This window comes from Myotis yumanensis, unplaced genomic scaffold (assembly GCF_028538775.1).
Source record: "Myotis yumanensis isolate MYYU_CA2020_CCGP unplaced genomic scaffold, mMyoYum1.0.hap1 SCAF_1, whole genome shotgun sequence".
Lineage (NCBI taxonomy): Eukaryota > Metazoa > Chordata > Mammalia > Chiroptera > Vespertilionidae > Myotis > Myotis yumanensis.
The window spans coordinates 114,651,389-114,672,435 of record NW_027223752.1 but is presented as its reverse complement, the minus strand read 5'-3'; the positions used below and the strand labels follow the sequence as shown (position 1 = coordinate 114,672,435).

The 21,047-nt window shown below is 46.9% G+C and overlaps 3 pseudogenes; all 3 read left to right on the top strand.

The window, feature by feature from the left end:
* The first annotated feature begins 278 nt into the window (after window positions 1-278).
* LOC139005180 (dnaJ homolog subfamily C member 7-like) lies at window positions 279-2,194 on the top strand (annotated as a pseudogene).
* A 9,674-nt stretch (window positions 2,195-11,868) lies between these two features.
* On the top strand, window positions 11,869-12,013 carry LOC139001437 (small nucleolar RNA SNORA48; annotated as a pseudogene).
* Window positions 12,014-12,266: 253 nt separating this feature from the next.
* Window positions 12,267-14,747, top strand: LOC139005171 (serpin B6-like; annotated as a pseudogene).
* Window positions 14,748-21,047: the final 6,300 nt, after the last annotated feature.

Below are 21,047 nucleotides of genomic sequence, written 5' to 3'. Positions count from 1 at the left end.
GGGACAATAGGGGAATAAGGACACATTTGTAATACCTTAATCAATAAAGAAAAAATTAAAAAGGAAAAAATGAATTAAAAAAATAGAACTACCATATGATCCAGCAATTCCACTTCTGGATATTTATCCAAAGAAAATGAAAACACTGACCCAAAAAGACATATACACTCCCGTATTCATTGCATTATTTACAATAGCTAAAATATGGAAACAACCTAAATGTCCATAGATGGATGAATGGATAAAGAAAATGTGGACTCTCTGGTCTAGGCCGTAAGATGGTGGCTGCCCCGGGGTGTGATGTGGTAATGGCAGCGACCAAACCAGAGCTGCCTGACGAAGAAAAGCGAAAAGGATTTTAGAATATTGGAAAACAATGGTCAGCGGCTGCCTAGGTGCCTTGTGGTCTGATGCAGAGTCCCTCTGAGAGTCCGTTGCTCCCTTACTCCACTAATGTTTGTCCCCTTTCTCCAGTGCTGAGTGATGTGAAGTTACTCAGAGGTCATTCCAGGGAAGCAGAGTCTTTCAAGGAACAAAGAAATGCATACTATACCAAGAAAGATTACAGTGAATCTTGTAAGTATTATACAAAAGCCATCGATATGTGTTCTAAAAATGCTAGCTATTATGGGAATCAAGCAGCTACCTTGATTATGCTCAGAAGGTTCCAGGAAACTCTTGGAAATGCACAGCAGTCAGTGAGGTTGGATGACAGTTTCGTCTAGAGACATCTACAAGAAGGCAAATGCCACCTATCGTTAGGGACTGCCATGGCAGCATGTTGCAGTTTCCAGAGAGCCCCAGAATTAGATCACAAAAATGCTCAGGAGCAACAGGCATTCCAGAATGCTAATGCAGTCAGAGAATATGAGGAAACAGTAGAAATGGATTTTGAGAAGTGGGGTTTTCAGAAAGTGGTTTTCTGCATGGATCATGCCCTAGAATTTGCTTGCCATCGCTTCAATATCCTCAAAGCAGTCCTTAGCTAGTTTGGTTCAGTGGGTAGAGTGTCAGCCTGAGGATTGAAGGGTCTGGGGTTCAATTCTGGTCAAAGGCATGTACCTTGTACCTCGGTTGCAGGCTCAATCCCTGCCCTTATTGGGGCACGTGCAGGGGATGCGTCTCTCTCATATCGGTGTTTCTCTCTCTCTCTTTCTTTCTCTCTCTCTCTCCCACCCCCCCTTCCCTTCCACTTTCTCTAAAAATCAGTGGGAGGAAAAAACCTTGGGTAAGAATTAACAACATCAAAAATCCTCAAAGCAGAATGTTTAGCAATGCTGGGTCATTATCCAGAAGCACAATCTGTGGCCAGTGACATTTTATGAATGGGTTCCACGAATGCGGATGCTCTGTATGTATGAGTCTTTGTCCTTATTATGAAGATTATATTGAGAAGGTGGTTCAGTTTTTTGTACAGGCTCTCAGGATGGCTCCTGACCATGAAAAGGCCTGTGTTGCTTGCACAAATGCCAAAGCACTGAAAGCAAAGAAGATGGGAATAAAGCCTTTAAAAAAGGAAATGACAAGCTAGCATATGAACTGTACACAGAAGCCCTAGGGATAGACCCCAAATATATAAAAACAAATGCTAAACTCTGCTATAATCAGGGTATGGTTAATTCCATGCTTAGGAAACTAGATGATGCAATAGAAGACTGCACAAATGCAGGGAAGGTCGATGACACTTTTATAGAAGCTTACTTGAGAAAAGCTCAGTGTTACAAGGACACAGAACAGTATGAAGAAGTAGTGAGGGACTAAGAAAAAGTGAATCAGATGGAGAAAACAAAGAGGACACAAACAACTCCTTAAAAATGCACAGCTGGAACTGACGAAGAGTGAAAGGAAAGATTACTACAAGATTCTGGGAGTGAACAAGAAAGCCTCTGAGGATAAGATCAAGAAAGCTTATTGGAAACGGGCCTTGATGCACCATCCAGATCGACACAGTGGAGCCATTGGGGAAGTTCAGAAGGAGGAGAAGAAAAAGTTCAAGTAAGTAGGAGAAGCTTTTACCATCTTCTCTGATCCCAAGAAAAAGACTCTCTATGACAGTGGACAGGACCTAGAGGAGGAGGGCATGAATATGGGTGATTTTTATGCAAACAATATCTTCAAGGCATTATTTGGTGGTCCTCAGGGCTTCAGCTTTGAAGTATCTGTCCAGGGAATTTCTTTTTTTCAATTTGGCTAATAAAAGGAAACAATCTAGAACCCATAAAATGCTGACTTGTTCAGTTTAACCTTGGATGTGGACACAATTCACCTCCTCCCTTCATCATGTCTCCTTGTACTTAGAGCAGTTTAGTTTGCTCAGTTGGATGCCCTATGTCTGTGAGTGCGGTGAAGTAAAGGGAGCCAGTGCTGAAGACTATGGGGAGGGGAAGGAGGTGGAGGGATGAACAGGGAGGCAGCTTGTGAGTTTTTGTTTCACTGTTTAACTTTATTTTTAAAAATGTTAAGAGGGGCCCTAACCGGTTTGGCTCAGTGGATAGAGCGTCGGCTTGCAGACTCAAGGGTCCCAGGTTCAATACCGGTCAAGGGCATGTACCTTGGTTGTGGGCACATCCCCAATAGGGAGTGCGCAGGAGGCAGCTGATTGATGCTTCTCTCTCATCGATGTTTCTAACTCTCTATCCCTCTCCCTTCCTCTCTGTAAAAAAAATCAATAAAATATATTTTTTAAAAAATGTTAAGAGGGGAAAAATGTAGTATATCTACAATAGAATACTATTCAGCCATTAAAAATAATGCAGTTTTGTCATTTGACCCAACATGGATGAACCTTGAGGGTTTTATGCTAAATTCAATAAGTCAAACAGAAAGAAAAATACCATATGATCTCACTTATATGTGGAATTGAAGAAAAAAAAAAAAGCTCAAACAAAGGAGCTCATGGATACAGAGAACAGATTGGTGATCACCAGAGGCAGGGGGTGGGAAGTGGGGGAGGGAGAAATAGGTGAAGGAGGTTAAAAATAATAAACGTCCAACTATAAAATAAATTAGTCATAGGGATGTAATATAGAGCCTAATGACTATACTTATCTACACTAATAAAAGAGAAACATGCAAATTAACCATCACTTTGCCACGCCGCCACACCCACCAGCCAATCAGGAGCAAGTATGCAAATTAACCCAACTAAGATGGCGGCGGCCACGGAGCTGGAGTGAGCAGGAGGCTTGGGTTGCCCCCAGCGATGGAGGAAGCCAAGCTTTCCGCCTGCCCTGGCTGGCCCTGGGCTCCACTCAAGGCTATAATTATAGAAGATAAATAAATCCCAGATAGCTGCTTCCAGGCAGCCCTGGCCTCTGCTCAAGGAGGCACTGAAAAACAAACAAAAACAAAAAAAGGAGAGGCTGGGAGCTTGGGTCACCAGGGGGCATGGCCAGCCTGAAAACGGCCCTCAGCCCCTCACCCAGACTGGCCACACCTCCATGGGGTGAGGGTTCCCACTGGGGGGCTTGACCAGCCTGCAAACTGCCATCAGCCCCTCACCCAGGCTGGCCAGGCATCCCAATAGGGACCCCCACTCTGAAGGGGGTGTGGCCAGCCTGAAAATAGCCCTCAGCCTCTCACCCAGGCTGGTCACACCCCCATGGGGTGAGGGTCCCCGCTGGAGGGCTTGGACAGCCTGCAAACAGCCATCAGCCCCTCACTCAGGCTGGCCAGGCACCCCAGCAGGACCCCCACCCTGATCCGGGACACCCTTCAAGGCAAACCAGCCGGCCCCCACCTGTGCACCAGGTCTCTATCTACACTAATAAAAGGGTAATATGCTAATTAGACTGGGAGACCTTCCAGACGTTCTTCTGGACAAAGCCATGGTGGCGGGGCCTAGGTAGAGGCAGTTAGAAGCCAAGAGGGGAGGGCAGTTGTGGGTGATCAGGCTGATTGGGGGCGGGGCCATTGGGGGTAAGCAGACCAGCATGGGGGCCAGTTGGGGGCGAGCAGGCCATCAGTGGGGGTCAGTTGGAGGTGATCAGGACAGTGATGGGGGGCAATTTGGAGTGAGCAGGGGGGCAGTTGGGGATGAGCAGGCCAGCTGGGAGGGAAAGTGGGGGTGAGCAGGCTAGCAGGGGGGCAGTTGGGGGCAAGCACACTGGCACGGGGGGCAGTTGGGGGTGATCAGGCTGGCAGGTGGGCATTTGGGGGCAAGCAGGCCAGTGGAGGGGGGCAGTTGGGGGTGAGCAGGCCGGCAGACAGAGTGGTTAGGGGCAATCAGGCAGGCAGGCAGGCAGGTGAGTGGTTAGGAGCCAGCAATCCCGGATTGTGAGAGGGATGTCTAACTGTCAGTTTAGGCCCAATCCCTGTAAACCGGCAGTAGGACATCCTTTGAGGGGTCCCAGATTGGAGAGGGTGCCGGCTGGGCTGAGGGACACACCCCACACACACACGAATTTCATGCACCGGGCCACTAGCAATACTATAATACTGTAATACAGTATAATACTATAATACCATATTGTATATTTGAAAGTTGCTATGAGCAGCCCTAACCAGTTTGGCTCAATGGATAGAGCGTCAGCCTGTGGACTGAAAGGTCCCAAGTTCAATTCTGGTCAAGGGCATGTACCTTGGTTGCGGGCACATCCCCACTAGGAGGTGTGCAGGAAGCAGCTGATCAAAGTTTCTAACTCTCTATCCCTCTCTCTCCCTCTCTGTAAGAAATCAATAAAAATAAATATATTAAAAAAAAAAAAAAAAAAAAAAAGAAAGTTGCTATGAGGATACTAAAAGTTCTCATCACAAAAAAAAAAATTGTAACTATATATTATGATGGATTTTACCTAACTTTATTGTGATCATTTCACAATATATACTAACTAGAGCAGGGGTGGGCAAACTTTTTTTTTTTTTATTGCTTAAAGCATTACAAAGGGTATTACATATGTGTCCTTTTTTTTCCCCGCCCTTGACAATATCCCGGCTTCCCCTACCCCCCAGTGTCTTATGTCCATTGGTTATGCTCATATGCATGCATACAAGTCCTTCGGTTGATCTCTTACCCCCCTCCCTCCTGTCCCCCAACCCTCCCCGGCCTTCCCGCTGCAGTTTGACAATCTGTGTGAGGCAGCTCTGCCTCTGTATCTATTATTCAAAAGTTTATAATGGTCTCTATTATCTCACTCATTCATGGGCAAACTTTTTGACTCGAGGGCCACAATAGGTTCTTAAACTGGACCGGAGGGCCGGAACAAAAGCATGGATGGAGTGTTTGTGTGAACTAATATAAATTCAAAGTAAACATCATTACATAAAAGGGTACGGTCTCTTTTTTTTTTTAGTTTTATTCATTTCAAAAGGGGCCGGATCCGGCCCGCGGGCCTTAGTTTGCCCACGGCTGCACTAGATGCATGAAATTCATGCAAGGGGCTTGGCCCCCACCACCTTGGCTTCATCCAGAAGCTCATCCGAAAAGTCATCCAGTCTAATTAGCATACCTAATTAGCATATTATAGATATTGAATTATTTGTAATATACCTGAAACTAATATGACATTACATGTCAATTATATCTAAACTAAAAAATGGAAAATAACATGTGTTAGTGAGGATGTGGGAGAAATTGTAAACTTTGCGTATTATTGATGGGAACATAAAATGGTGCAGCCACTGTGGAACATGGTTTGGTGGTTCCTCAAAAAGTTGAACATAGAATTCATATGACCCAGTAATTCCACTCCTAGGTATGTACCCAAAAGAATTAAAAACAGGTGTTCAAACAAAAATTTGTACAGTAAATTCATAGCAGCATTATTTTCTATAGTTAAAAGGTAGAAATAACCCAAATGTCCAACAACAGATAACAAAATGTGCTATAGGCACACAATGAAATATTATTCATCCATCAGAAAGAAACATTCTGATGCATGGTGCAGCAGGATAAACCTTAAAAACATCCTAAATGAGATAAGTCATATGCAGAAGGGCAAATATCGTATGATTCCACGTATACTAGTATAAGTACCTAGAATAGGCAAATTCTTAGAGAAAAAAAGCATCATAGAGGTTACTAGGTGTGGTGAGGGAGTGTAGAATGGAGAATTATTGTTTAATAAGTACAAAGTTCCTGTGTGGGATGATAAAAAAGAAAAATGTTCTAGAAATGGCCTGGCTGGTGCAGTTCAGTGGTTGAGCATTGACCCATGAACCAAGAGGTTGCTGAGTTTTTGTTTTTGTTTTAATTAAATCTTTATTGTTCAGATTATTACAGTTGTTCCTCTTTTTTCCCGCCATAGCTCCCCTCCACCGGTTCCCATGCCACCCTCTGCCCTTACCCCACTCCCCGCACTGTCCTCATCCATAGGTGCACCATTTTTGTCCAGTCTCTTCCCACACCCCCCACATTCCTTCCCCTCCCCCCCCCCGAGAATAATCAGTCCACTCTCTTTCTATGCCCCTGATTCTATTATATTCACCAGTTTATTCTGTTCATCAGATTATTTATTCACTTGATTCTTAGATTCACTTGTTGATAGATGTGTATTTGTTGTTCATAATTTGTATCTTTACCTTTTTCTTCTTCTTCCTCTTCTTAAAGGATACCTTTCAGCATTTCATATAATACTGGTTTGGTGTGATGAACTCCTTTAGCTTTTCCTTATCTGCGAAGCTCTTTATCTGACCTTCAATTCTGAATGATAGCTTTGCTAGATAAAGTAATCTTGGTTGTAGGTTCTTGGTATTCATCACTTTGAATATTTCTTGCCACTCCCTTCTGGCCTGCATAGTTTCTGTTGAGAAATCAGCTGACAGTTGTATGGGTACTCCCTTGTAGGTAACTATTTTTCTCTTGCTGCTTTTAAGATTCTCTCTTTGTCTTTTGCTCTTGGCATTTTAACTATGATGTGTCTTGGTGTGGTTCCTTTTGGATTCCTTTTGTTTGGGGTTCTCTGCGCTTCCTGGACTTGTAAGTCTATTTCTTCCACCAAGTAGGGGAAGTTTTCTGTCATTATTTCTTCAAATAGGTTTTCAATATCTTGCTCTCTCTCTTCTTCTGGCAACCCCATAATTTGGATGCTGGTACGTTTGAAGTTGTCCCAGAGGCTCCTTACACTATCTTCGTATTTTGGATTCTTTTTTCTTTTTGTTTTTCCAGTTGGGTGTTTTTTGCTTCTTCGTATTTCAAATCTTTGACTTGATTCTTGCGATCTTCTAGTATGTTGTTGGAACTCTGTATAATATTCTTTATTTCAGTCAGTGTATGCTTAATTTCTAGTTGGTCCTTTTTCATAACCTCAAGGGTCTCACTAGATTTTTTGAGGGTCTCACTAAATTTATCGGCGGTCTCACTAGACTTATTGAGGGCCTTACTAAATTTATCGGCGGTTTCTAGAAAATTCTTGAAAAACCTTATAACTGTGGCTTTGAACTCTATATCCAGTAGTTTGCTTTCCTCCATTTCTGTCATTTGTGACCTGTTTCTTTGTCTCTGCATTTTGGCTGCTTCCCTGTGTTGATAGAGTGGCTTTGTGTGCTAGGTGTCCTATAGGGCCCAGTGGCTCAGCCTCCCCAATTACCTGAAGTGGACACTCTTGGTGCACCCCTTTGTGGGCTTTGTGCACAGTCTTTTTGTAGTTAAGCCTTGATTGTTGTAGGTATCACTGGGAGGAATTGACCTCCAGGCCAATTGGCTGTGAGAATCATCTGTGTCTATGGTGGGAGAACTTAAGTGCTGGAGACACCCTTCTGGGGCAAGACTTGCTTCAATGGGGCTTTGGTGCTCACTGAGTCTGCCCCCTGAGTGTGTCCCTTATGGATCTGGGGAGTTGTAATCTGGATGGTCCCACTCTGACCACTAGGTACACTGGCTCTTGGATCTCTAAGGAGGTGCTAATTTAGCCTCTGCCTGAGGCTACCCAGCAGGAGCTATGGAGAGATCTGCAGATTCCTCTTCTTTGTTTGGGGTTTGGAGCTGCCCAGATGAGGCCTAGCTGTCAAGCAATGCAAGCTGCTATGGGGCCTTGGGCCTTCTTTTGGATGTTCTGGGTTTCTCTGACCCAGCTGCAGTTTGTTAGGTAATTTTCAGATTGCAAAGGGCCAGGCCTTTCATATGCAAAAGCCTCTGTGCACAGCTTGGGTGGGGTGGGGTCTGGGGATCAACAGGGCAGAGCAAGCAGCTATGGCTGCTCCTCAGTCCTACCCTAAGAGGCCCCGCTTCTCAGTGTCCCGGTAATTGCTGCAAGCACCTCTGAGAGAAAGCCGCCCTCAAGTTCTGCCCGATGCCAGACAGTCCAGTTTCTCCTGTATGAGTCTGGGTCCCCAGAGACTCGCTCGGAACTGGAGTTCAGAGCAGTCAGGAGCTTGAGACTCCCTCCTGATTGAAAAAGAACCGTGTCCTCAGCTGCCAGCCCTTTCCTCATGCGCCGCATCCTCAGCTGCCAGCCCTTTCCATGTGTGCCGTGTCCTCAGCTGCCAGCCCTTTCTGCGTGCGCCTCCATACCTCTGCACTTTACTTCCGCACCTCATCTGAGTCTCAGTGTGCTTTTGTCTTTCCTTCTAGTTGTAGAATTTCCACTCAGCCAGCCTTCCTGTGGTTCTGGATGATGTCCGTTTTGTCTTTTAGTTGTATTTTTGATATTGTTGTGTGAAGCAGCAATTTCCGGTGTCTACCTATGCCGCCATCTTGGTTTCTCTCAAGGTCACTGGTTTGATTCCTGGTCTGGGCACATGCCTGGGTTGCAATCTCAATCCCCAGTAGGGGGTGTGCAAGAGGCAGTCAATTGATGTTTCTATCTCTCTATCCCTCTCCCTCTATCTAAAAATAAAGATATATTTTTTAACAAGTTCTAGAAATGAATAGTAGGGATAGCTGCACAACACTGTGAATGTACTTAATGCACTGAACTATACACTTTAAAACAGTTTAAATGGTAGATTTTGTTACGTATATTTTAACCACAATTTTTTTAAAGTTGTATCACTTCTAGGCCAAGCTTTCATTGCCGATGTGACACTTTTAAAAAATAGATATATTTGTATTGATTTCAGAGAGGAAGGGAGAGGGAAAGAGATATAGAAACATCAGTGATGAGAGAGAATCATTAATTGGCTGTCTCCTGTATGCCCTTTACACAACCCAGGCATTTGTCCTTGACCAGAATCAAACCTGGACCCTTTGGTCCGCAAGCCGACACTCTATCCACTGAGCCAAACCAGCTACGCCTTATGACAATATTTAAATGGCAAGTAACACCCCTGGCCCAGTAGTTCAATTGATTGAGCATTATTCCAATACACCAAGGTTGTGGGTTGTTCGATCCCCCATCAGGACACATACAAGAATTGACCAATGAAATAAATCTGTGTGTGTGTGTGTGTGTGTGTGTGTGTTCCTCTCTTTCTCTCCCTCCTTCCCTCCCTCCCCCTTCGTTTCTCTCTCTTCCAAATCAATAAAAATAAAACTCTTAAATAAAAATAATAATAAAAGGCAAGTAACACAATTAAATGTGTGCAATAAAAAGAAATGAGCTGTCAAAGCCATGAAAAGACCCATATGGGTCAACTTTCTTTCTCTCTCTCTATCTCTCTCTCTCTCCCTCTTTCTTCCTCTTCCTTCCTTTCTTTCTTCCTTCCTCCCTCCCTTCCTCCTTCCCTCCCTCTCTCTCTTCCTCTTCCTTCCTTCCTTCCTTCCTTCCTTCCTTTCTTTCTTTCTTTCTTTCTTTCTTTCTTTCTTTTTTCTTTCTTCCTTTCTTTCTTTCTTTCTCTCTTTCTTTCTTTCTTTCTTTCTTAAGAGGGGCTGTAGGATTCCCTATGGTAACTATGTCCTCCAGAAATTGCACAACCTCCTTAGCAAATTGTGGTTTTTTCTGGACCAATTTTAAATGCATATTGCTAGGTGAAAGAAGCTGATCTGAAAAGGTTACCTACTTTATGATTCCAACTATATGACATCCTGGAAAAGACAAAATTATGAATACGGTTAAAAGATCAGAAGTTACCAGGAGGTGAGGGTACCAGTGAGAAGGGTGGGGTGGGGTGGGAGGAAGGAGAGATGAACAGGTGGAACTCGGAGGATTTTTAGGGCAGTGAAGAAACCACTCTATATAATATTATAATGGTGGATGCATGGCATTATGCATTGGCCAAAACCCCCCAAAATGTACAACACAAAGAGTGAACCTGATGTAAACTATGGACTTTAGTTAATAAAAATGTATCAATACTGTTTTATCAATTTTAACATATGCACCTACTAATGCAAGAGGTTAGTAATAGGGGAAACTGGGAGCAGAGAGAGCAAATATATTGGAATCTCTCTTTCCCACTCATTTTTCTATAACCAAAAAAATAAAGTTTACACCCAGCTGGTGTGGCAAGGTGATAGAGCATCAACCTATGAACAGGAAAGTCACAGTTTGATTCTCGTTTGGGCACATGCCCAGGTTTGGGGCTTAATCCCCAGTAGGGGGCATGCAGGAGGCATTGGATCAATAATTTTCTCTCCTTGCGGATGTTTCTGTCTCTCCCTCTCTCTCCCTCTCTGAAATCAATATATATATATAATAAATAGCCCTGACCGGTTTGGCTCAGTGTTTAGAGTGTCAGCCTGCGGACTCAAGGTTCCCGGGTTTGATTCCGGTCAAGGGCATGTACCTTGGTTGCGGGCATATCCCCAGTGGGGAGTGTGCAGGAGGCAGCTGATTGATGTTTTTCTCTCATCGATGTTTCTAACTCTCTATCCCTCTCCCTTCCTCTCTGTAAAAAATCAATAAAGCCAAAACCAGTTTGGCTCAGTGGATGGAGCGTCAGCCTGCGGACTGAAGGTCCCAGGATCGATTCCGGTCAAGGGCATGTACCTGGGTTGCTGGCACATCCCCAGTGGGAGATGTGCAGGAGGCAGCTGATCGATGTTTCTCTCTCATCGATGTTTCTAACTCTCTATCTCTCTCCCTTCCTCTCTGTGGAAAATCAATAAAATATATTTTTTAAAAATCAATAAAATATATTTTAAATAAATAAATAAATAAATAAATGAAGCCTACTTCTTCACAAGACCATTTTCTATACATCAAAGAAAATAGAGACTATATAGAGAAGGCTGGGAGCCACAGGAGCTCTCCAGGGACTGCGGGAGTTCTCCAAGGTCAGAGGTGCCTCTGAGCACCATTGTTTATGTCCCCTTTCACCTCCATAGGGTGGGTATGGGCTCTATCCAGGTGCTTTGACCTACCTGCAAGGTCTCTGCAGCATGTTCCCAAGCCCATTTTGTCCCTGAACAAAGGCAGCAAGCAGGATCAACAGGGCATTACTACACACACCTGGCCCTCCCACCTGGAGCCTCTTTGGCTCTGTGGGCCAGTGCTCTGGTGTGCCATAGGCACCTGCTTAGCCCCAACTAACCTTCAAAAACCATCTGGCACAGTTAGCTGATACAGAGACTGCTTCTATATAAAACCACTTTTTAAAGACTGGGAGAGGTAGCTATTTTGTGTAATTTATATAAACAAACATAGAAAGTCAAACAAAATGAAAAGACAGAAGAATCTCAAATAAAGGAACAAGAAAAATCTCCAGGAAAAAAACAAACAAAACCAAAATCCTAGGGAAATGGAAATAAGTAATTTGCCTGATAAAGAATTCAAAGGAAAAAAAAAGAATTCAAAGAAATTATCATAGGATGCTCACCAAACTTGAGAGTGGAATTGAGAAATTTAGGGAGAACTTCAACAGAGTTAGAAAGTACAATAAAGAACCAAGCCTACCTGAAAAATACAATAACTGAAATAAAAAATACATTAGAAGGAATCAATAGCAGATTAGCTAATACAGAAGAACAGATCAGTGACCTGGAAAGCAGACTAAAGCCAATCAACCAATCAGAGCAGCAAAAAGAAAAATGAATTTTTAAAAATGAGGATAACCCCCTGGCAATGGGCAAGGAGACACCTGATTGGTGGTGTTGCTCTTATATCAATCAGGGGCAGAGCAGACATGCAGTCCTTAGTTCATCCTAGCTTGATGCCTGTCTTGGTGGCCAGAGCTGTTTCATGCCTGAGGCACATTAAAAAAAAAAATGAGGATAGTTTAAGGAACCTCTGGGACAACATCAAACATTCACATTATAGGGATTTCCAACAGGAGAAGAAAGGGAGAAAGGAACAGAAACTTTATTTTAAAAAATCATGGCTGAAAACTTTCCTAACCTGGGAAAGGAAACAGACACCCAAGTCCAGAAAAACAGAGAGTTTCCAACAAGATGAACTCGGAACCTGCTCTGCTCACTCTGGCTGCATTCCTGACATCTGGGACTCACCATCATGAATACTATGTCAGAAGCAAATGGTACTTTTGCCTTATACCTTTTGAAAAACCTTCTGAAGATCACTCAAAAAACGTGTTTTCTCACCCATGAGAATCTCCTCTGCCTTGGCCATGTTCTTCATGGGGGCAAAGGGAAACACCACAGCCCAGATGGTCCAGGCAGTTTCTTTAAGTAAAAGTAATGGTAGAAGTGAATATGTCCAAAGTCAACAGGACTGGCATGTAGTACTTACTTAGAACTGACAACAGGCTCTTTGGAGAAAAAAATCTTATGATTCAACTCATCTTCCTGCCGCAAAATCTATAAAGCAGAGATGGAAGAGATCAACTTCTTCAAAGCTACAAAGGAGGCTAGAAAACACATAAACACCTAGATGGCTAACAAGACAGAAAGTAAAATTAGAGTTGCTGTCTCCAAATTGAGTTAGTCAAGTTACTTGTCTAGTTCTCATGAATTCCATGTTCTCCTAAGGAAACTAGGATAATCCGTTTAACAAACAGCAGACCAAGGAAAGACCACTTAAAGTCAGCAAGAATGAGGAGAAACCTGTGCAAATGACTACCTTTAATATGACCTACACAGGAGAAATGTTCACCAAAATTCTGGTGCTGCCTTATGATGGCAAAGAGCTGAAGATGTTCATCATGCTTCCTGATGAAAATGTCAATTTGGAAATGGTGGAAAATAACTTATTCAGGAGAAATTCGTATTATGGACGAGGCCAGATGTGATGGATGAAGAAGAGGTGGAAGTGTTCCTCCCTAGATTTATTTTTTCTGTTATAAGATGATTTTATTAAATTGATTTGGACATACTGTAGGTCAAATAATATATTCTGAAAACAACAATTTTGGACTTTATAGCATGACATAAAATTAGTAGCTTCAAAACTGTTAGTCATACTCCCAGCAACAGCATATAATTCAACTATGTAGAAATATAGAACTCTAGAACTAGCTAGAAACTCAGAAATCGGTGAGCTTAATATCCTCATTTTGTGAGAAAGCTAGACTCAGAGGCTAAGTGATTTGCCCACATTCATATACCTAATAGTAATAAAGCTAATAATCAAACCAATTTTTCCTAAAACTAAAACTCTATCAACGATATTTCAACTGGCTCTCTATCAACAAAAAGTGTAGGCTTTTCTAATGCTTCACTGTGACATGAGAGCTAAGACACTACAGGAAGTCGTTGAGGAATCTGGTGACTGACTCCCCAAAGGCTTCTTTACCACATCTGGAGTCAAATCCAGAGAATGACCACTTACCCCCAAGTGCCATCTTGTTTCATGACCGCCCACAAAATTATGTGTTCCTTCTAAGTCTCCCTTATGCACTGAGGTTTTAGTTATACGAAACCCCTTCCAGTCAAACAAGAGAAAATTCAAACATGAGAAACTCAAGCCTTCTTTCAGCATTTCCATGACTGTTTGGGGTAGTTTCTTTTCCAACCTCTGTGACAGACAAGACATCCTGAGCAAAAGGACTGCATGTGGGAAATCAATGCAAACAGCACTGAGAAGAAAAACAAAGTTCAAAAATAGTTGCTTTTTGTTCTTGTCATTGGGGACTTTCGGTCATTCCTTGAGTTCCTCCACATGATTTTTTAATATCAATCTTTGCATTTTTAAGCCCCTGGAATCCTTCTCTTGTAGAATGGTCTTCTACTTTTCATTGATAAAGAAAGGACTGCACGATGTACCTTGTAGTAGAGGGTGAGATACTGCGTGTTGGTCTCCTTCCCCTGCAGGCTCCCCTTGAAGAGTCAGTGTGACATTCTGCCTCCTACACAACCGATAGGCACCTTCCCAGAAAGCAAGTTCCTCCAGTTCCAGGTATGTGGCTCCTTCCTTCTGAGAATTCCCTGCACTACAATCCCCTTTTCTGACCTTGAGAAAGAAGCTCTTATCTTCCAGAGAGAGGTGTCCCCTTATTTGTAAGTCTGGGTGAGAATGGGCCCTTGTGGTCAAACAATGAAGGCGTCCAGGGGCAGCTGTCTTCCTTGCTGGGTACTCAAAGGGCTCCTCATCACCTGAGCAGGATGTTCCTCCACCTCTGCTGGGATGCCAGGCCCTCTGCTACCATGCCAGCACCTCTGCCACCCACCCCTTCAGCATGGCCAGGCTTTGCCACCCCGGCCCTGCTTTCGCCCTCTCTAGATTTAAACTGGAGGAGAATGACAACATGGAGGATGTCCTTTACTCTCTGGGCATGGTCGATGCCTTTGAGTGGGACAGGGCATACTTTTCCAAAATGTTATCCATGAGATAACTGTTTCTGTCCACGGTCATGCACAAGTTCTTTGTGGAGGTAAGTGAGGAAGGCACAGAGGCTGTAGCCATCACCGCCACCATCAGGATGCTTCTATGTGCAAGAATCACCCCAGGTTCTGTGCTGACCTCCCCTTCCTTTTCTTTACTTAGCACAGCAAAACCAACAGTATTCTCTTCTGTGGCTGATTCTCCTTCCCTTAAGGAAATGGTCAGCACTGCATGTAGCCCTTCTCCTGTCTCCTACGACCACTTTTCCTCTAACACTTAACCATGTGCCTGAAATCCCAAGTAGCCTTTGGTGACAATCCAAAAATTAAAGGCCTAATTTTGAATACTCCCCGCCCATCCAAGAAAAGATGAACTCAAAGAGACCCATACCAAGATACATTGTAATTAAAATGGCAAAAGTTAAAGATAAAAAGACAATGGGAGGAAGAAAGAAGAAAACAACGAGTTACATATAAAGGAAACCCCATAAGGCCATCAGCTGATTTCTCAGCAGCAACTTTACAGGCCAGAAGGGAGTGGCAGACCTTCTTTCAAGTGCTGAAAGAAAGAAACTTATAACCCAGAATAATTTAGCTGGCAAGTTTATTATTCAGAATTGAAGGAGCAATAAAGAGTTTCCCAGAGAAGCAAAAACTAAACAAATTCATCACTATTAAACCAGGTTTACAAGAAATATTAGCCCTAACTGGTCAAGGGTCCCAGGTTCCATTCTGGTCAAGGGCATGTACCTTGGTTGCGGGCACATCCCTAGAGTGTGCAGGAGGCAGCTGATTGATGTTTCTCTCTCATTGATGTTTCTAACTCTCTATCCCTCTCCCTTCCTCTCTGTAAAAAATCGATAAAATATATTTTAAAAAATAAAAATAAAAATCATCATTCTCCCCTTTTAAAAAAAGAGAAATATTAAAAGGTCTTTCTTAAGCAGAAAAGGAAAGGCCATAACAAGAAATAAGAAAATATGAGAAAGGAAAAAAATCTCACTGTTAAAGCCAAATATTTAATAAATACAGTGAATCAGATAGTTAAAGGTAAAAATAAAAATGTATCAAACTCAAACTACAGTAAATAGTTAGGTGATATACAACACAAAGAGATCTAAAACATGACATCAATAACACAAAGCATGGAGGAGGAGTAAAAATTTAGTCTTTAGAAAATATATTTGAACTTAAATTCCTATCAGCTTAAAATAGAATGCTATAGACATAGAATAATATACATAAACCTCATGATAACCACAAACCAAAAAAGTTTTGCCAGTGAAGGAAACCATCTACAAGATGAAAAAGCAGTTGCTGAATGGGAGAGATAGTCGAAAATGATGCATCCAATAAGCGGTTAATATCCAGAACATAAAAAACTCATACAACTTAAAACCAAAAAAAAAAAATCTAATTTATAAATGGGCAGAGGACCTGAATTGACATTCCTCTAAAGAGGAGTAATGGCCAACAGACATATGAAAAATGCTCACCATCACTGTCCGGAAAATACAAACTGAAACCACACCTGTCAGAATGGCTGTCATCAATAAATTAACAAACACCAAGTGCTGGTGAGGATGTTCAAGAAAAGAGAACCTCGCACACTGTTGGTGGGAATTCAAATTGGTGCAGCCACTGTGAAAAGCAGTATGGAGTTTCCATAAAAAATTAAAAACATAACTGCCAGCCCTGGCCTGTGTTTCTCAGTGGTTAGAACATGGGTCCACACACCAAAGGGCCACAGATTCCATTCCCTGTTAAGAGTACGTACCTGGGTTGCTGATTTGATCCCCCAGCTCCAGGGCACTTGCGGGAGGCAGCCAATAGGTGTGTCTCTCTCACATTGATGTTTCTCTCTCTCTCTCCCCCCTCCCTTTTCCTCTCTCTAAAAAAATCAATGGAAAAAATATCCTCAGGTGAAGATTGGAAAAAAAAAAATAGAACTGCCTTATGACCCAATGCCACTTCTGGGTATTTCTCCAAAGAAAACAAAAACACTAATTAAAAAATATATACATCCCTATGTTTATTGCAGTGTTACTAGTAACTGCCAAGATATGGAAGCAACCATAGAAGATGTGGTAGCCTGGGGGTGGGGGTGGGATAGGTCAATTGGGGGAAAAAGGGAGACATATGTAATACTTTCAACAATAAAGATTTTTTAAAAAAATAATAGAAGAGAGAACCAAGATGGCGGCGTAGGGAGCGGACCTGTGTGTGCTGCTCTCTCACAGCATCATTGAAACTATCAACTATGAAGTAAACAACCGCCACTCAGAACCATGGGGAAGTTGGCCCAGTGGGAGATCTACAACTGGAGGAAAAGAAAGAAGCACAGTGAGACTGAGTGGGAGCTACGGAGGCATCAAAACCAGAGGTACGCAGTCACACGCCACGCGGGCTGCAAATGGATTCTCGGATTTTTACGAACCCTCGAATCCTCTGGGCTTGCTCCGGGCGGGTCTCTGAGGCCCCAGATCCCACAGGGAGAGGCGGCCACGGCCTTGCTGTGGTCGGAGAGCGAGGGAAGCTCTGATACGCGGCTGCTCGCCGGCACCGAGGGACAAGAAGTCCTGGTGTCCCGGGGAGGCGAGGGGCGCGGAGACGCCGCCATCGCTATTTCATCCATGCTGGTGACTCCCTGTGACCCCGCCCTACCCTCAGGGCTGTGCCAGAGGCACAAGAGGGAATGACTGTGCTTTTACAAACTCTCAAATCCACTGAGCTGGTTCGGGCGGGTCTCTGAGGCCCCAGGCCCCAAGGCGAGAGACGGCACGGCCTTCCAGCGGTCAGGAAGCGAGGGAGGCTCTGGCGCTCGGCTGCTCGCCGGCACTGGGGGACGCAAAGTCCTGGTGTCCTGGATAGGCAAGGGGCCACTGAGTCTCCGCCCCGGCGACTCCCTGTGATCCCGCCCTACGCAATTTACATTCCCATCTGGGCTGTGCCAGACCCACAAGTAGAAGCGCCTTTTCTTCTGCAAACTTTCAAATCCACTGAGCTGGTTCAGGCGGGATCATGAAGCACCAGACCCTACGGGGAGAGGCAGCACGGCCTTGCAGCCATCAGAAAGCGAGGGAGACTCTGTTGCACAGCTGCTCGCCGGCACTGGGGGACACAAAGCCCTGGCAGAGAGTCAAGGGGCCGCGGAGACTCAGCCAGTGCTATTTGCTCCGCCATGGCGACTCCCTGAGTCTCAGCCTTAATCAATTTACATCCCCATCCAAGCTGTGCCAGGTGCACAAAAAGACCCACCTGCGCTTTTGCAGCCTATCCCAACAAATTGCAGACTTCAACTGCTCGCAGCCATGAGAGACACACTCAAGAAGCAGACCCAGGAGAACCAGGATGGCGGCATAAGGAAGAGACCTGTGCGTGCTACCTCGCACAACAACATCGAAACTACCAAATATCAGACAAACACCTATCATACAGAACCATGGGAAACTTGGCCCAGTGGAAGCTCTACAACTGGAAGGAGAGAAAGAACATTGAGACTGAGTAGGATGTGACACCAAGTACAGAGCCCAACCCAACAAACTGCAGATTTCAACCCCTCGCATAGAAAGAAGCGCATAGAGACTGAGTAGGATGTGCTGAAGCACCAAGTACTGAGCCCATCCCAGCAGGCTGCAGATTTCAGCTCCTTGCATCTGGGAGGGACGCAATCGGGGGGCAGAGTCGGGTCCGGGGCCGGCCAGGGCTGGGCCTGACTCGGCCGGCACTGTGGAACTGCTGTACCAGCAAGCGCACAAACATGCCCACTGGTCCCAGTCTCTGGTGGGGCGCTGCGGGACAGCAGACAGGCAGTCTGTGCACTTGGTGGAGGGCAGGAGCGCTGGATGTGCAACCACCAGGAATGCCTGGAGATTTTGTCTAGTGGGGAGCCGCCGGCAGGGGACAGAGGGCCAAACTTCCTGTTTCCCCGGTAAGGCTGGGATGGCCCCGGTGAGGTTGAAACGGTCCCGGTGTGGTAGGGACGACCCCGGTCAGGTCGAAACGGCCCCGGTGTGGTAGGGACGACCCCGGCGAGGTTGAAACAGCCCCCGTGAGGTAGGGACGACCCCAGTCAGGTCGAAACAGCCCCGGTGTGGTAGGGACAACCCCGGTGAGGTTGAAACGGCCCCCGTGAGGTAGGGACGACCCCAGTCAGGTCGAAACGGCCCCGGTGTGGTAGGGACGACCCCGGTGAGGTTGAAACAGCCCCCGTGAGGTAGGGACGACCCCAGTCAGGTCGAAACAGCCCCGGTGTGGTAGGGACGACCCCAGTGAGGTTGAAACAGCCCCCGTGAGGTAGGGACGACCCCAGTCAGGTCGAAACGGCCCCGGCGTGGTAGGGACAACCCCAGTCAGGTTGAAACGGCCCCCGTGAGGTAGGGACGACCCCGGTGAGGTTGAAACAGCCCCCGTGAGGTAGGGACGACCCCAGTCAGGTCGAAACGGCCCCGGCGTGGTAGGGACAACCCCGGTCAGGTTGAAACAGCCCCGGTGTGGTAGGGACAACCCCGGTGAGGTTGAAACGGCCCCCGTGAGGTAGGGACGACCCCAGTCAGGTCGAAACGGCCCCGGCGTGGTAGGGACAACCCCGGTCAGGTTGAAACGGCCCCCGTGAGGTAGGGACGACCCCGGTGAGGTTGAAACAGCCCCCGTGAGGTAGGGACGACCCCAGTCAGGTCGAAACGGCCCCGGCGTGGTAGGGACAACCCCGGTCAGGTTGAAACAGCCCCGGTGTGGTAGGGACAACCCCGGTGAGGTTGAAACGGCCCCCGTGAGGTAGGGACGACCCCGGTGAGGTTGAAACAGCCCCCGTGAGGTAGGGACGACCCCAGTCAGGTCGAAACGGCCCCGGCGTGGTAGGGACAACCCCGGTCAGGTTGAAACGGCCCCGGTGTGGTAGGGACAACCCCGGTCAGGTTGCAACAGCCCCGGTGTGGTAGGGACAACCCCGGTGAGGTTGAAACGGCCCCCGTGAGGTAGGGACGACCCCAGTCAGGTCGAAACGGCCCCCGTGAGGTAGGGACGACCCCGGTGAGGTTGAAACAGCCCCCGTGAGGTAGGGACGACCCCAGTCAGGTCGAAACGGCCCCGGCGTGGTAGGGACAACCCCGGTCAGGTTGAAACAGCCCCGGTGTGGTAGGGACAACCCCGGTGAGGTTGAAACGGCCCCCGTGAGGTAGGGACGACCCCAGTCAGGTCGAAACGGCCCCGGCGTGGTAGGGACAACCCCGGTCAGGTTGAAACGGCCCCCGTGAGGTAGGGACGACCCCGGTGAGGTTGAAACAGCCCCCGTGAGGTAGGGACGACCCCAGTCAGGTCGAAACGGCCCCGGCGTGGTAGGGACAACCCCGGTCAGGTTGAAACAGCCCCGGTGTGGTAGGGACAACCCCGGTGAGGTTGAAACGGCCCCCGTGAGGTAGGGACGACCCCGGTGAGGTTGAAACAGCCCCCGTGAGGTAGGGACGACCCCAGTCAGGTCGAAACGGCCCCGGCGTGGTAGGGACAACCCCGGTCAGGTTGAAACGGCCCCGGTGTGGTAGGGACAACCCCGGTCAGGTTGCAACAGCCCCGGTGTGGTAGGGACAACCCCGGTGAGGTTGAAACGGCCCCCGTGAGGTAGGGACGACCCCAGTCAGGTCGAAACGGCCCCGGCGTGGTAGGGACAACCCCGGTCAGGTTGAAACGGCCCCCGTGAGGTAGGGACGACCCCGGTGAGGTTGAAACAGCCCCCGTGAGGTAGGGACGACCCCAGTCAGGTCGAAACGGCCCCGGCGTGGTAGGGACAACCCCGGTCAGGTTGAAACGGCCCCGGTGTGGTAGGGACAACCCCGGTCAGGTTGAAACAGCCCCGGTGTGGTAGGGACAACCCCGGTGAGGTTGAAACGGCCCCCGTGAGGTAGGGACGACCCCAGTCAGGTCGAAACGGCCCCGGTGTGGTAGGGACGACCCCGGTGAGGTTGAAACAGCCCCCGTGAGGTAGGGACGACCCCAGTCAGGTCGAAACGGCCCCGGTGTGGTAGGGACGACCCCGGTGAGGTTGAAACAGCCCCCGTGAGGTAGGGACGACCCCAGTCAGGTCGAAACGGCCCCGGCGTGGTAGGGACAACCCTGGTCAGGTTGAAACGGCCCCCGTGAGGTAGGGACGACCCCGGTGAGGTTGAAACGGCCCCCGTGAGGTAGGGACGACCCCAGTCAGGTCGAAACGGCCCCGGTGTGGTAGGGACGACCCCGGTGAGATTGAAACAGCCCCCGTGAGGTAGGGACGACCCCAGTCAGGTCGAAACGGCCCCGGCGTGGTAGGGACAACACCGGTCAGGTTGAAACGGCCCCCGTGAGGTAGGGACGACCCCGGTGAGGTTGAAACAGCCCCCGCGAGGTAGGGACGACCCCAGTCATGTCGAAACGGCCCCGGCGTGGTAGGGACAACCCCGGTCAGGTTGAAACGGCCCCCGTGAGGTAGGGACGACCCCAGTCAGGTCGAAACAGCCCCGGTGTGGTAGGGACAACTCCGGTC